The following is a 14,332-nucleotide window of genomic DNA, read 5'->3' on the forward strand; positions in this document are numbered from 1 at the left end:
GTTCTGAGGACATTTTGTCAACAGTTTTTGTATATGACACCTTGATAAATATATGATGCTAATATTTTACATGTTTCAGTAAAAATGTATGAGTAGGAATATGTTGATGTATTATTTCTCAAGAAAAAGGTGATTCATCACATCCGTCATTTTGTTAATCATTAGGTATTATTTCTAAGTTACTATGTAAAGCCATCTTTCTTGAAACATGAAGAAAAGGTGCTGGAAGAAAAAAGGATAGTGAAAAATTTTAAGGTCTATTTCTTAATTTTTACAACTCAGTTTTTTCTTTTCAAGCAGATAAAATAATATCTTTAAGCATTAAAATGTGCCCTAGCTCAAGATTGAGATAACTGTAAACATTCCTCCAACATGTCAAGGGAAGAGTTGCAATATGTTCCTATTGTTATAATATCAAAAGAATAGTAAAAAAGAAAAAAACTACAATTGTGTAAAATGGCATGTAAGTGAATTTAAGAAACACATCACTGCCCTTTTATAACATTTTACTTGTATTTTAAAGAAATGTTCTCTATTCATTCTAGTGATTAGGCCATCTTGTTTTTCTTTTATTTACTGACAATTATTTATAGGTATTGAGGAAAACAGTTCTATATTGTTTAGTAAGATGCTACCATAAGAATACTCCAAAATTATCATTTTTCTGGGGACATGTTTTTTGACTAATAAGAATATGAATTAAAAAATAATTCCTTTGTTGATGGTTATTATTTTTTACTATTAGAAAACTGACAAGGATGGCCGGGCATGGTGGCTCACGCCTGTAACCCCAGCACTTTGGGATGTCAAAGTGAGCAGATCACCTGAGTAAGGAGTTCGAGACTAGCCTGGCCAATATGGTGAAACTCTGTCTTTAGTAAAAATACAAAAAAATAAGCCGGGCGTGGTAGCAGGCTGTACCTGTACAGCCTGTAATCTCAGCTACTTGGGAGGCTAAAGCAGGAGAATCGCTTGAACCCGGGAGTTCCGGAGGTTGCAGTGAGCCAAGATCGCCGCCACTGCACTCAATCTGGGTGATAGAGCGAGACTCAGTCTCAAAATAAAATAAAATAAAATAAAATAAAATAAAAAAGTTTGGCTACTTGAAATTTTAAAATTTACATTTGGCTCACATTTTATTTCAGAGGATTGCCTCCTTTTTTAAAATCTCAGGCTGCCTGCTCAAAGGACCAGAAATCAGGAAGTTCATAAAACCTGAAATTGCTAAATAATCGTTATTATATTCTTTTCATTTGCGAATAGCCATATAATATGTTATTTATAAATGCACATCACCTTGTACACAAGGTTAAATGCAAATACACTCCCGGTTGGTCCTAGCTCAGCTCAGGGAGGAGGCCCTGCCTGACAAGGTTGCAGCCCAGGCTGTCACTCTTTCTTCATTCAGCCCAGTGTCTGGTCAAATCTTCTGTCACTCAGGGACTGAAGGGGCGGGCCTTAAGCGTTATCCAGTCAGAGACTCTAAACTAGGAACAGTCCAGTAAGACACGCAGCTGGAAAGTACGGGACGGCTTCCGGGATTTGGCGGATCATTTGTCTTTTCCTGCAGCCGGAGCTCCTGGTCTCGTCTTCACTACTCTGTGTCCTCCGCTTCTGGAGACCCAGTCTGTGTGGCCCTATGACCTGCAAGTATTGGGAGATCCACAGCTAAGACGTCAGGACCCACTAGGAAACCTAGAAATGGTGAGAGTGCGGGGTCCGACATCTCCAGAGAGGGGGAAGGGGCTGGTTGAAAACCGTCGGAAGTGGCTGTAGCGGGACTCAGGCCTCCCAGCAGTCAGCTCTAAAATCTGAGGCGCCGAGTTCACCTTGGTGCAGCTCGGCCTTCAGTCCCCTTCAGCCGTAAGATGGCGGCTGGGCGGACAGGCGGACCCCGGGCGTCTTGTCTCTTCCCTGCGTAGTGACTGCCCGGCCTGGAGCCCTCTCTGGGCAGCTCTGCACCCACCGCGCCGCGTCTCTCCCCGATTGTGCAGGGACCACGGGAGGGTAGTCAGGGGAGAATCCTGACTCAGGGTGCGGGGTTCATGAATCGGAAGAGCTTTCGGTCCCTCTTTTCTCTTATGAAAAGTTTATAGCAGTCACCGCAAACATATTAAATAATTTATTCAAACAGTGGTTCAAAAATTGTAGAGCACCCAGCTATGGTTTGTAGTTTGTGGTCTATGGGAGAGGCTTTAAGAGAAGACTTTTATAAGGTGCATGGTGAAAAAAACCCCACATTCATCAATCGGTTAGGTACAGTTAGGTAGTTGGTTGGTTTGAGATGGAGTCTCGCTCTGTCGCCCAGGCTGGATTGCAGTGGCGCGATCTCGGTTCACTGCACCCTCTACTCACTGATTCACGCCGTTCTCCTGCCTCAGCCTCCAGAGTAGCTGGGACTATAGGCGCCCGCCACCGCACCCGGCTAATTTTTTGCATTTTTAGTAGAGAGGGGGTTTCACCCTGTTAGCCAGGATGGTCTTGATCTCCTGACCTCGTGATCCGCCCGCCTCGACCTCCCAAAATGCTGGGATTACAGGCGTGAGCCACCGTGCCCGGCCACAGTTAGGTAGTTTCTTAATTTCCACTCTGAGCGTACAAATTGCCTGGTTATGCAATCAGAGGTTACTTGGCAGTTTATAGTTGGTTAGGTCTGAATTTTGTTTCCCCCAATGTAGTAATTTACAGGAAAAAAAAATGCTCGAATTAGATTTTTTTTTAAAGTCAAAATCCAAAAATTAGAGCAACATCAGTCTCATTGCCTGCCACTTAGCTATTTTCACACTCCACAGGGGAATGATTTTCCATGCGTTTTTCACATGCGTCCCAAGCAACCTCTCAAGTTAACAACCCACCACCCTGCATTCCTTCTTCCTAACTCTGGCTTGCAGTAAAATACTAAATTTCTGGTTCTTTTTGACATTCCCAAATGCCAGTTTCACCTCCCTAATTCACATTATCAACTATTTGTCCTTTAGTGTGCATTTTAGATACCATATTTTAATTAATCATTTTTTTAAAATTAAGATGGAGTCTCACTTTGTCACCCAGGCTGGAGTGCAGTGGCGGGATCTCTGCTCACTGCAGCCTTTGCCTCCCGCGTTCAAGCGATTCTCGTGCCTCAGCTTTTGAGTAGCTGGGATTACAGGCGCGTGCCACCACACCTGGCTAATTTTTGTACTTTTAATAGAACCGTGGTTTCACCTTGTTAGCCAGGCTGGTCTCGAACTCATGACCTCAAGTGATCTGCCCGCCTTGGCCTCCCAAAGTGCTGTGATTACAGGCGTGAGCTACTGCACACGGCCATGAATTAATCATTTTTTGACAAAGCATTGGATGGGGCTTTTACAAAGATGTGTTTGAAAAATATTTCCCCTGAGAAGAAAGTGAAGTATAATCCTCTGACACTGTATTGTTAACAAAAAAACAAACCAAAAAAACCTGTCTCTCTTTTATCTTCTGTATGTACAGAGGTCTTATCAGAATGTTTTTGGGTCAAGGTTTCCCTTCGGAAACTTTTGGGATTATTTGTTTTCAGCCACCCTTGAGTTTTTCCTGGCCTTGGGTTTCAGTATTGTTTGGGGATAAACCAAGATACCCACCATGGTTATGTCTACTAGAGTGTCTAGTAAATATCAGCTCCTGGGTTATTTTCTCTCATAGGAAAACCTGAGGTATAGCGTGTAGCCTCTCAAGGAAGCAGGTGCATGCCCTAGGGCTGACAGGAATCTCCTAGTGTACTTAGTTTTTTGAAAAGCTAACCCCTTGAGACATTAAAACTGTCTTTACCCAACCCAACTTCCATTTCTTGGAGACACATTGCTGGTCAGCCAGTCAGATGCTGATATTGAGGGAAAAACATAGAAATAATTTCTACCCCCCTGGATTTTTTTAAGGGGACAGGAAAATAGTGAAATAAATATAGTTAGAGAAAAATAGTGAACAATTTGTGAAAGAAAAATACGGCATCCCAAAAGTCAAAAACAACCTGACCCCAGTGAGATGGTGCAAGAACTTGGAAATAAAACGCATCTGGGGCACTCACTGGGGCATACATAGTGCAGTGTCTCCTGAGAGGGTGGTTATTGAGCACTTAATTGAGCAGGATGGGGTGGGAGAATCTCTCAAGTGATTGAATGGCCTTACTTGACACATGAATAAGGAAGGCACTTTTGTTTTTTAATCAGCGCTGCCACTCTCTAGGCTTATCACCTGTAAAAGATTTGTTCACTTATTTGGACCTCAGTTTTTAATTGTAAGTTGCATTATATTAGTAGGACTTGAAAGATAAAAATATGTATATATATTTGCAAATGGCATAAAAAAGGTGGGTTTCAGAAAAAAATTAATATCTAATCATATATTCCATTTGTTAAAAATTCTCATTTACCTTTTTCTTTCCCAACGTTGAGTTTTGAAATTTTCTCAGGTGTGTCTTTTATGGCTTGGTGATTTCAAACAGAATTTTAAGGCTTTGCTTTTAGAATGCTAGCTATGAAGGAAAACAACAGGAAAAAATCTTCCATTTTGGCTGTAGAAATTGAATACATTTCCACAAGAAAATGTGGTAGATAACTGAGTTACATAGATTCATGAAAACATTAGTTCCTCTTCTTGCAGGGTACGTTTGTGACAGCGACTATCTCTGTTCTATATCTCTTTATCTTGATTTCTGAGTTTCATGCTAAATTTTATTAGATGAAACTTGGTACCTCCTAGAAGTGTTCCCATGTGATGAATTGTTTACTACATGATTTTTAATTGAAATAATTCAATAATACATTTATTGTTTGAAAGGAATAGATACTTTTGGTTTTCTTATTGAGGTATGAAATGTAGATGCCTTAAAATTTCCTTATATGAATACTGTGTTTGAGTAATTTTGGATTTTACAGTTTCAAAAGCCAGATGAATAACTCTGAGATGCAAATTAAAGCTTGAGTCCATTTACTGTGAGCTAAGGCTAATATTGAGCCTGCAAAAAGAGGTTATGAAAGGCCCAATTAGTTCTTTCTGGGGAGCCTCCTGTGCAGGTGTCTCAGCCTGCTCACCCCAGCCATAGAAGAAGGCTTTTATACTGAGAGAAGCTTCTGAGCCCTGGAAAGCTGGGGGTCCACAGGCAGATGGAAGGGGACTGGGAAAGTCTTACTGAAGATGAAGCTGTTACTGTTTTGAGGCAGTTTCTGGATTTTATAAAATAAAACAGTTATATTTAAGTAAAAAATAAAAATTGAATTCCAAAGGAGTATTGCAACAGGAGGAAGTGCCAACTATAATAGCTATAAAGATTGCAAAATTTAGGCAGACAAGGGCTTTCTATCATAGGGAGGATCAAAGCCCATTAGAAAGAAGGTGCGAGGGGAATGGCAAATGGAGGGTGAATAATCAGATTTTAGGTCAGAGAATGTTTTACCCTGAAGTCAGCATGTTCTTAGGAGGAACATAAAATACATTTGTATGTTGACTCAGACTGAGATAGCTCAAAGTTCAGGAGCCTGTGAAAAGGAGATAAACTTAAGTAAAGTTTGATTAAGAAGTATTTTATTTTGACCAGTGAAGACAAATTCAGCTGATTTTTTTTTATGAGAAAAAGAAGAAAATGTGGAGAGCCTGTGTCTGGCTATGTGAACGGTAAGCAAAGAGAGCACCATCTAAGTCATAATGGGAAGGGTGTTTCTTTCCATGAACTGTTCCTGGAGCAGGAACACAAAGGATGGAGAATTTTATTAATCACAGCTATTCAGCTGGATTATCTATGTGCTTCATTTCCCCCCACCTTTTTATTTGTTTTATACATTTCTTCCATTTGACTTGTCCTGGGTTGTATCTTTTTTAATAAACTGGTAAACATAACTACAGTGTTTTGCTGAGTTCTGTGAGTAGCTCTACCAAATTATTGAACTTGAGGGAGATTATGAAAGTCTCCAATTTTTAAGCAGTAGCTCGGAAGCATAGATAGGCCCGTGGGGTTTGTGACTGGCATCTGCAGTAAGGACCATGTTGTGGGACTGAGCCCTGAATCAGAATCTGTGGTGACTCTGGGTGGTGTCAGAATTAAAATATTAGACAATGGGTTGGTGTTGGAGAATTGCTTGGTGTTCAGCAAACTTTACAGAATTGATGCCAGAAAAAAGATATCACAGAGGCCTGGCCTGACTTGGAATGGAACTCTGGGTGTCTGGAAATGGTAGGCTCTCCTCTCCTGCACACAGGCTGTCACACTGCCCATTGTCCTGTGATTCCATGTCTCCTCCCAGGGTGAGAGAGGATTGAAAACTTAGAGGAAAGGAGTTTTGATAGCAGACGCATTTTTCCCACAGCTGCCACCACAGGATTTCCACCACTCACAGACATACCCACTAGACATGATGACATGATGTGTCTACACCCCTCCCAGGACTAGACACCACCCTTAGGAATTTCACCACAGAGTTTTTTATCCTAGTGTTTCTTGCCAAAAACCTAGTAAAGTATCTACAAGTCTCCTGGCATATCCCCACCCCCAGACACTGAATCTGCAGCAGCAAGCTGTTTTCTCCACCAGCCTAGGGTTCTCGACCATCTGTTTATAATCTCATCTGCCTGCATGGACACAGAAATAAACCAGAGTACAGCTCCACCTGGGCCACTATCTGTAGCATAAACCGTTTCTTCCACCTACATTGCACTCTCCCCTGCCCATGGATTTTTTCCTTTTAACTTCTATTTTTGGTTCAGGGGTACATATGCAGGTTTGTTATGTCGGTAAAATTGTGTCATGGGGTTTGGTGTGTTGATTATTTTGTTACTGAGTTACTATAGAACCAAACGGGTGTTTTTTTCTGATCCTCTTTGTCCTCCCACCCTCCACCCTCAACTAGACCTCAGTGTCTGTTGTTTCCTTGTGTCCACGTGTTCTTATTATTTAGCTCTTACTTTTAAATGATATGCATTTGGCTTTCTGTTTCTGCATTAATTTTCCAAGGATAATGGTCTCCAGCTCTATCCATGTTGCTGCAAAGGACATGATCTTGCTATTTTTTATGGCCACATAGTGTTCCATAATGTTTATGTACATATTTTGTTTTTATTAAATCTTGTTTTATGTTATTTTACTTTTTTGGAGAAAGGGTCTCACTCTGTTGTCCAGGCTGGAGTGCAGTGGCATAATCTTGGTTCACTGCAGCCTCAACTTTTGGGCTCAAGCAATCTTTCTACCTCAGCCTCCCAAGTAGCTATAAGTACAGGTGCACACCGCCATTCACAGCTAATGTTTGGTTTTGCAGTTTTTATAGAGGTGGGGTTTTGCCTTGTCATTTAGGCTGGTTTTGAACTCCTGAACTCAGGCCATCCACCTGCCTTGGCCTCCCAAAGTGCTGGAATTACAGGTAGGAGCCTCCATGCCTGTCTATACCACATTTTCTTTATTCAGCCTACCATTGGTTGGCATTTAGGTTGATTCCATATCTTTGCTATTTTGAATATTGCTGCCATGAACATGCGTGCACATGTGTCTTTTTGACAGAATATATTTCTTTGGGTACATACCCAGCAATTATGATAATTTTGTTTTTAGTTCTTTGAGGAATTACTACACTGGTTTTCACAATGGTTGAACTAATTTACATTCCCACCAGCAGTGTATAGCCATTCCCAGTTTTTTACAACCTTGCCAGCATCTGTTATTTTTTGACTTTTTAATAATAGCCATCTGACTGGTGTGAAATGGTATCTCATTGTGGTTTTTCTTATATTTCTCTAATAATTAGTGATGAAGATTTTTAAAAATATGCGTGTTAGCTACAGGTATATCTTCTTTTGAAAAGCATCCGTGCATGTTTTTTGCCTACTTTTTAATGAGGTTGTTTGGTTTTTTCTTGTAAACTTGTTTAAGTTCTTTACAGATTCTGGATATTAGACCTTTGTCAGAGCGTAGTTTGCAAATTTTTTTTTTAATTCTGTAGGTTGTTCACTCTGTTGATAGTTTCCTTTTCTGTGAAGAAGCTCTTTAGTTTAATTAGGTCCCATTTGTCAAATTTTGCTTTTGTTGAAATTGCTTTGGTACCTTCATCATGAAATCTTTGCCAGTTTCCATGTTTAGAATGGTATTTCCTGGATTATCTGTCAGTGTTTTTATTTTTATTTTTTTAACAACTTTAAGCTTTACGTTTAAGTCTTTAATTCATCTTAAGTGTTTTTTTGTATATGGTATAAGGATGGAGTCCGGTTTCAATCTTCTACATAGTGCTAGCTAGTTATTTCAGCACCATTTATTAAATAGGGATTTCTTCCCAAATTCCTTTTGTCAGCTTTGTTAAAGGTCATATGGTTGTAGGTGTGTTGCATTATTTCTAGGCCTCTACTGTGTTGCATTGGTCTATAAGTCTGTTTTTTTTGTACTAGTACCAGGTTGCTTCGGTTACTGTAGCTTGGTAGTATAGTATAGTTTGAGGTCAGTAATGTAATGCCTTCAATTTTGTTCTTTTTGCTTAGGATTGCCTTGGCTATTTGGGCTTTTTTTTTTGTTCCATATGAAATTTAAAGTAGTTTTTTGTTTGTTTGTTTTTAGTTAAAAATGTTAACAGTGGTTTAATAGAAATAGCATTAAATCTGTAAATTTAGTTGGGCAGTATGGCCATTTTAATGATGTTGATCTTTTCTATTTATGAGCATAAAATGGTTTTCCATTTGTTTGTGTCATCTCTGACTTCTTTAGTGAATGTTTTGTAATTCTTGTCATACAGATCTTTCACCCTCCCTGGTTAGCTGTATTCCTAGATATTGTGAATGGGATTGTTTTTGATTTGGCTTTTTGTTTGGCTGTTGTTGATGTACAGGAATGCTACTGACTTTTAGTATATTGATTTTGTATTTTGAAACTCTGCTAAAGTTGCCTGTCAGTTTAAAGAGCTTTTCTGCTGAGACTGTAGGATTTTCTAGATACAGAATTATGTCATCTGCAAACAGGGATGGTTTGACTTCCTCTCTTTCTGTTTGAATGCCTTATATTTTTTCTCTTGCCTGATTGCTCTGGCCAGAACTTTGAATTCTGTGTTGAATAACTGTGATGAGAGAAGGCACTTTTGTCTTCCTCCAGTTTTCAAAGGGAAACGGTGCCAGCTTGTTTCCATTCAGTATGTTGGCTGTGGATTTGTCATAAATAACTCATTATTTTGAAGTATGTACCTTCAATGCATAGTTTGTTGAGGGCTTTTAACATGAAAGATGTTCAATTTTATTGAAAGCTCTTTCTGCATCTATTGAGATAATCTTGTGATTTTTGCTTTAGTTCTGTTTATGTGATTAATAACATTTATTAATTTGTGTATGTTGAACCAATCTTGTATCCCATAGATAAAACCTACTTGAACATAGTGGATTAGCTTTTTGATGTGCTGCTGGATTTGGTTTGCTGGTATTTTGTTGAGGATTTTTTCATCAATGTTTATCAAAGATAGTGGCCTCAAGTTTTGTATTTTTTGTTTTTTCTCTGCCAGGTTTTGGTATCAGAATGATGCTGTTCTTATATAATTACTTGGTGAGAAGTCCCTCCTCAATTTTTTTGGAATAGTTATAGTAGAAATGGTACCAGATTTTCTTTGTACATCTGGTAGAATTCAGCTGTGAATCTGTCTGGTCTTGGGCTTTTTTTGGTCGGTAGGCTATTTATTACAAATTCAGTTTTGGAGCTTGTTATTGGTCTATTCAGGGACTCAATTTCTTTTTTTTCACTCTTGGGAGGATGTATTAGTCCAGAAATTTATCCATTTTTCTAGATTTTCTAGTTTGTGTGCGTAGAGGTGTTCATAGTAGACTTCAATAGTTATTTGTATTTTTGTGGGGTCAGTAATAATATCTCTTTTGTCATTTCACCTTTGGATCTTCTTCATTAATCTAGCTAGTGGTTTATTTAACTTAGAAATTTTTTCAAGGATTTAACTCCTAGATTTCTTAATCTTTTGTGTAGTTTTTACTGTCTAAATCTCTTTCATTTCATATCGATTTTTGTTACTTCTTGTCTTCTGCTAGCTGAAGAGTTGATTTGCTCTTGCTTCTGTCATTCTTTGCTGATGATATAAGTTGTTAAATTGAGGTCTTTCTACCTTTTTGATGTGAACATTTAATGGTATAAATTTTCCCATTAACACTGTCTTAGTTGTGTTGCAGAGATTCTGTTATGTTGTATCTTTGTTCTCATTTGTTTTAAAGAACTTCTTAATTCCTGCCTTAATGTCATTATTTACCCCAAAGTCATTTAAGTGCAGGCTGTTTAATTTCCATGTAATTGTATGGTATCAAGTGGGTTTTTTGTTTGTTTGTTTTTGTTTTTCTTTTGTTTTTTTTTGAAATGGAGTCTCCCTCTGTTGCCCAGGCTGGAGTGCAGTGGCACGATCTCGGCTCATTGCAACCTCTGCCTCCCGAGTTCAAGCAATTCTCCTGCCTCACCCTCCTGAGTACCTGGGATTACAGGTGCGTGCCACCACACCCAGCTTATTTTTGTATTTTTAGTGGAGACAGGGTTTCGCCATGTTGACCAGGCTGGTCTTGCACTCTTGACCTCAGGTGATCCACCCGCCTCCACCTCCCAAAGTTCTGGGATTATAGTCGTGAGCCACCATGCCCAGCCCAAGTGGGTTTTTTTAATGGAATTATATTTTTTATCAAGCTATAGTCTGTATGTGTGATTAGAATGATTTTGGGATTTTTGAATTTGCTGAGGATTGTTTTATTTCTGATTGTGTGGTCAATTTTAGAGTATGTGCCACATGGTAATGAGAAGAGGGTATATTGTCTTGTTTTTAGGTGGAGAGTTTTGTAGATGTCTATTTAGACTATTTGGTCAAGTGTTGAGTTTAGGTTCTAATATCTTTGTGAATTTTCTGTCTCAATAATCTGTCTAATAGTGTCTGTGGGGTGTTGTAGTCTACCACTGTTATTGTGTCAGAATCTAAGTCTCTTTATAGGACTCTGAGAACTTTTATTCATATGCACCCATGGACTTTTTATAACACTTTTCGTCTTCAGCTTTTTACCCCATAAGCATTCTTCCAAGTGCACCATGTACCCAGGGTTACTGCTTAGATGCGTGAATCCAGTGTCTACTAAAATTCAGATGTCCAAGAGTTCAAAAACATGTCCAGAGACCTGGCTGCTTTAGGAGAAAATATAAATGAGAAATAAGTGGTTTTATTCTCCTACCTGAAAATCAGGGAGGATATTTTGTTCATCTCCCTTAAAGCATTTAGATTATATGTAGGTTTTTTCTGTGCTTTTTAAAAAATATGTGTAAATAATTGTAACAGCTAAATAAACCTTTTTTCATTCTTACTGACTCAAGATTCTATTCATTTAGGACCTCAGATTCATTGCTTTTTATTTTTGCTTTGGCAAAGGTTTATGTTTCTTTTGTTTTCTTTTTTCTTTTTTTTGAAATAGAGTCTCACTCTGTTGCCCAGGCTGGAGTGCAGTGGCGCAATCTTGGCTCACTGCAACCTCTGCCTCCCAGGTTCAAGTGATTCTCCTGTCTCAGCATCCTGAGTAGCTGGGATTACAGGTGTGCACCACTACATCTGGCTAATTTTTGCATTTTTAATAGAGATAGGGTTTCACCGTGTTGGCCAGGCTGGTCTCAAACTCCTGACCTCGTGATCCTCTCGCCTTGACCTCCCAAAATGCTGGGATTACAGGCGTGAGCCACTGTGCCCAGCCTGTGTTTCATGTTTTTAGTCTTTTAAAGTAGACACAGATTTGTTTAGATTAAAGCTCATTGTAAGAGCACAAAAAAGTTGAGCACAAAGATAGGATTAAAGTTAGCATTGCAGAATGATAAAGACTAAAAGATACTAAGTTTGTTTGATGGAAACTGATTATCCAAGGTAATTATTGAATATGTGCAGGCTGAAGTATTTACACTGCAAAAGCAAAAGCAGTTCAGTATGTAAACTGAACAGTGTACTTTGGCTTCTATTTATTACTTTATAACAATTAGCATAGTTATGTGTAGTGTTTGTAGACAACATTTATTTATATAAATTAAACAGTATTTTTACAAAAGTATGAATATAAGGTCACAATATTTACTTTGAATACTTTTTTTTTTTTTTGAGATGGAGTTTTTCTCTTGTCCAGGCTGGAGTGCAATGGCGCGATCTCACCTCACTGCAGCCTTCACCTCCCAGGTTCAAGTGATTCTCCTGCCTCAGCTTTCTGCGTAGCTGGGATTACAGGCACCTGCCACCATGCTCGGCTAATTTTTTGTATTTTTAGTAGAGACAGGGTCTCACCATGTTGGCCAGGCTGGTCTCGAACACCTGACCTCAGGTGATCCACTCCTCTTGGCCTCCCAAAGTGCTGGGATTACAGGCGTGAGCCACCGTACCTGGCCTGAATACATTTCTTACATAGTTATTTTAATATTGTTATTGATACTTTTGAAACATAAATTGTCTTAATTGAGTTATGGTTACAGACACATTTTTAAAATCCTACATTATGACTACTACATTAAAATTATTTATACTTAGATATTTATATCTAGTATCCAGAGTAAATTTACTACCAAATTGCTACAGGAGATATTAGTCTGACATGCTTATTAATTTATCCAATAGGGATAACTCTAGGTAAGCATAAGTTTAGTGTCTTTTATTTCACTAAATTTGAATGCCGCTATTACAGGACAAATAAACACAAGTGATGTGGCCGCTCTAACACTATAATAGGTCTTCAGTTAGCTATGTTCCAAGCTCAAATATATTCCACTATATGAATAAAGTCAAATTCCAATTCTTCATCAAAAAGTGCTGGTGGAAATTGTCAGATGTATTCCAGTATAGACCCCCCATTCAATGGCAGGAGATGAGAGAGCACCAGAGATAAAAGAGAAACTTATAAAATTCTGCTGAGAATTTGACCCGTTTCTTCATAGTGCTTAGTTTTCTCATGCTTAGAGTAGCTGTACACTTTGGGTTTTTAGAGAGAAATTCCTTTTACGAAAATATTTTCTGGCTGACTTAATCTTATATGTAATCTGAGTTTTTTCTTAAGATGCTTTTAACTTTTTTTTTCAATGTAATCTTGCTTAGACTGAAAGCTGTTTTTTCTCTTTAATGCTTTGGGTGTCTTTCAGAAGCCATATTAGTATTGATGGCGTCTGTGAATGAGGTGGGTGGTCACAGTGAGAGCTCTTGGATCTGTCTCTATCTGGACTCATGCTAGAAATCCAGGAGTATTTTTTTCTATGACACCATTATAAATAGAAACTGAGGCTGAAACACTGCTCCTATTCCCATTATTTTGAAGCTACAGTTCTACCTGGGAGGCCTGCAGGCTCTCCTGCAGCTCAGGCTTCACTCTCTAATGTGGCACTGGAGTGCTGCTTTGGCAATTGAGGTTCACGTAAGATGTGAGCTGCCAGCTGTAAGCTCTGTGCTGTGAGCTGTGCCTGTGTGTTGGATGGTAGGAGTCAAGAGAGGACACTAGCCACCAGGAGTGGGCAAGCAGGAGTGCTATAGCCTAGTGCTCAGGGAGTAGAGAGCCATTGCTTTAAAATGTAGATAGCCAAAAAGGTAGCACCCTATTCAACCATTTATGTCAGACAGTGAGAGCTTACCTTCAGCAGGCACCTGGCTTCAAGTTGCAAAATTGCCTTCTGTCATGAAGATATGAAAAGTTTATTTTGTCATTGAATATAACCAATTAGCATATATGGATGGCCACCTTAATTACCAGATGAATTTAGAATGAACTATGTGTGACATGATGCTATACGTTCTTCTACTTGTGGACTAATTATGGTGACTGTTTTTCTGTCTGCAATCTCTGAAGCAGATTAACTTTTATATATGTCACGTTCTAGTTTAATTGTGTAATAAAACAGTTTTTTCTCTTTTCTATTATCGTGGAGTTGCTCTGGGGCTGAAGGGAATTTTTCTGTTAATTATAGTTCCCAAACACTGTCTAGAATTACTAGACATGATATAAATATATAAGGTGCCAACTAAGCTTTACTCTAGCAAGGACTTTCCCCCTCAGCCTTCCAGTAAACTCATAATTGTGCTACAAAGTGCATGCTGTCTCCTAAATCTGCAGGCAGAATTGTGTCTCTGCCTATTTGCTATTTATAGTCTTGTACAGTCACTTCTAGAGAGGCTAGATCAGATTTTTACAAACTTCACAGGGCAGCAATCAATCATTTTACCTCTTTCAGTGACTCTTGTGTTTTCATACCTGAAACTAATTCACAGACCATGGGGCCCAAAAACCCAATCAGAGTAATGACATGTAGACATGATATTCTCCACTTTCCCCTTCCTCCTCTTGCTAAAATGCTCACAAATTTCCTCTTTATGCC

The 14,332-nt window shown here is 38.8% G+C and overlaps 1 pseudogene; it reads left to right on the forward strand.

Moving 5' to 3' along the window:
• Nucleotides 1–1,551: 1,551 nt before the first annotated feature.
• The window catches only part of LOC100451404 (zinc finger protein 85-like), a 35,691-nt pseudogene continuing 22,910 nt past the window's right edge, over nucleotides 1,552–14,332 (forward strand).

Source organism: Pongo abelii, chromosome 18, assembly GCF_028885655.2.
Source record: "Pongo abelii isolate AG06213 chromosome 18, NHGRI_mPonAbe1-v2.0_pri, whole genome shotgun sequence".
Taxonomy (NCBI): Eukaryota; Metazoa; Chordata; class Mammalia; order Primates; family Hominidae; genus Pongo; species Pongo abelii.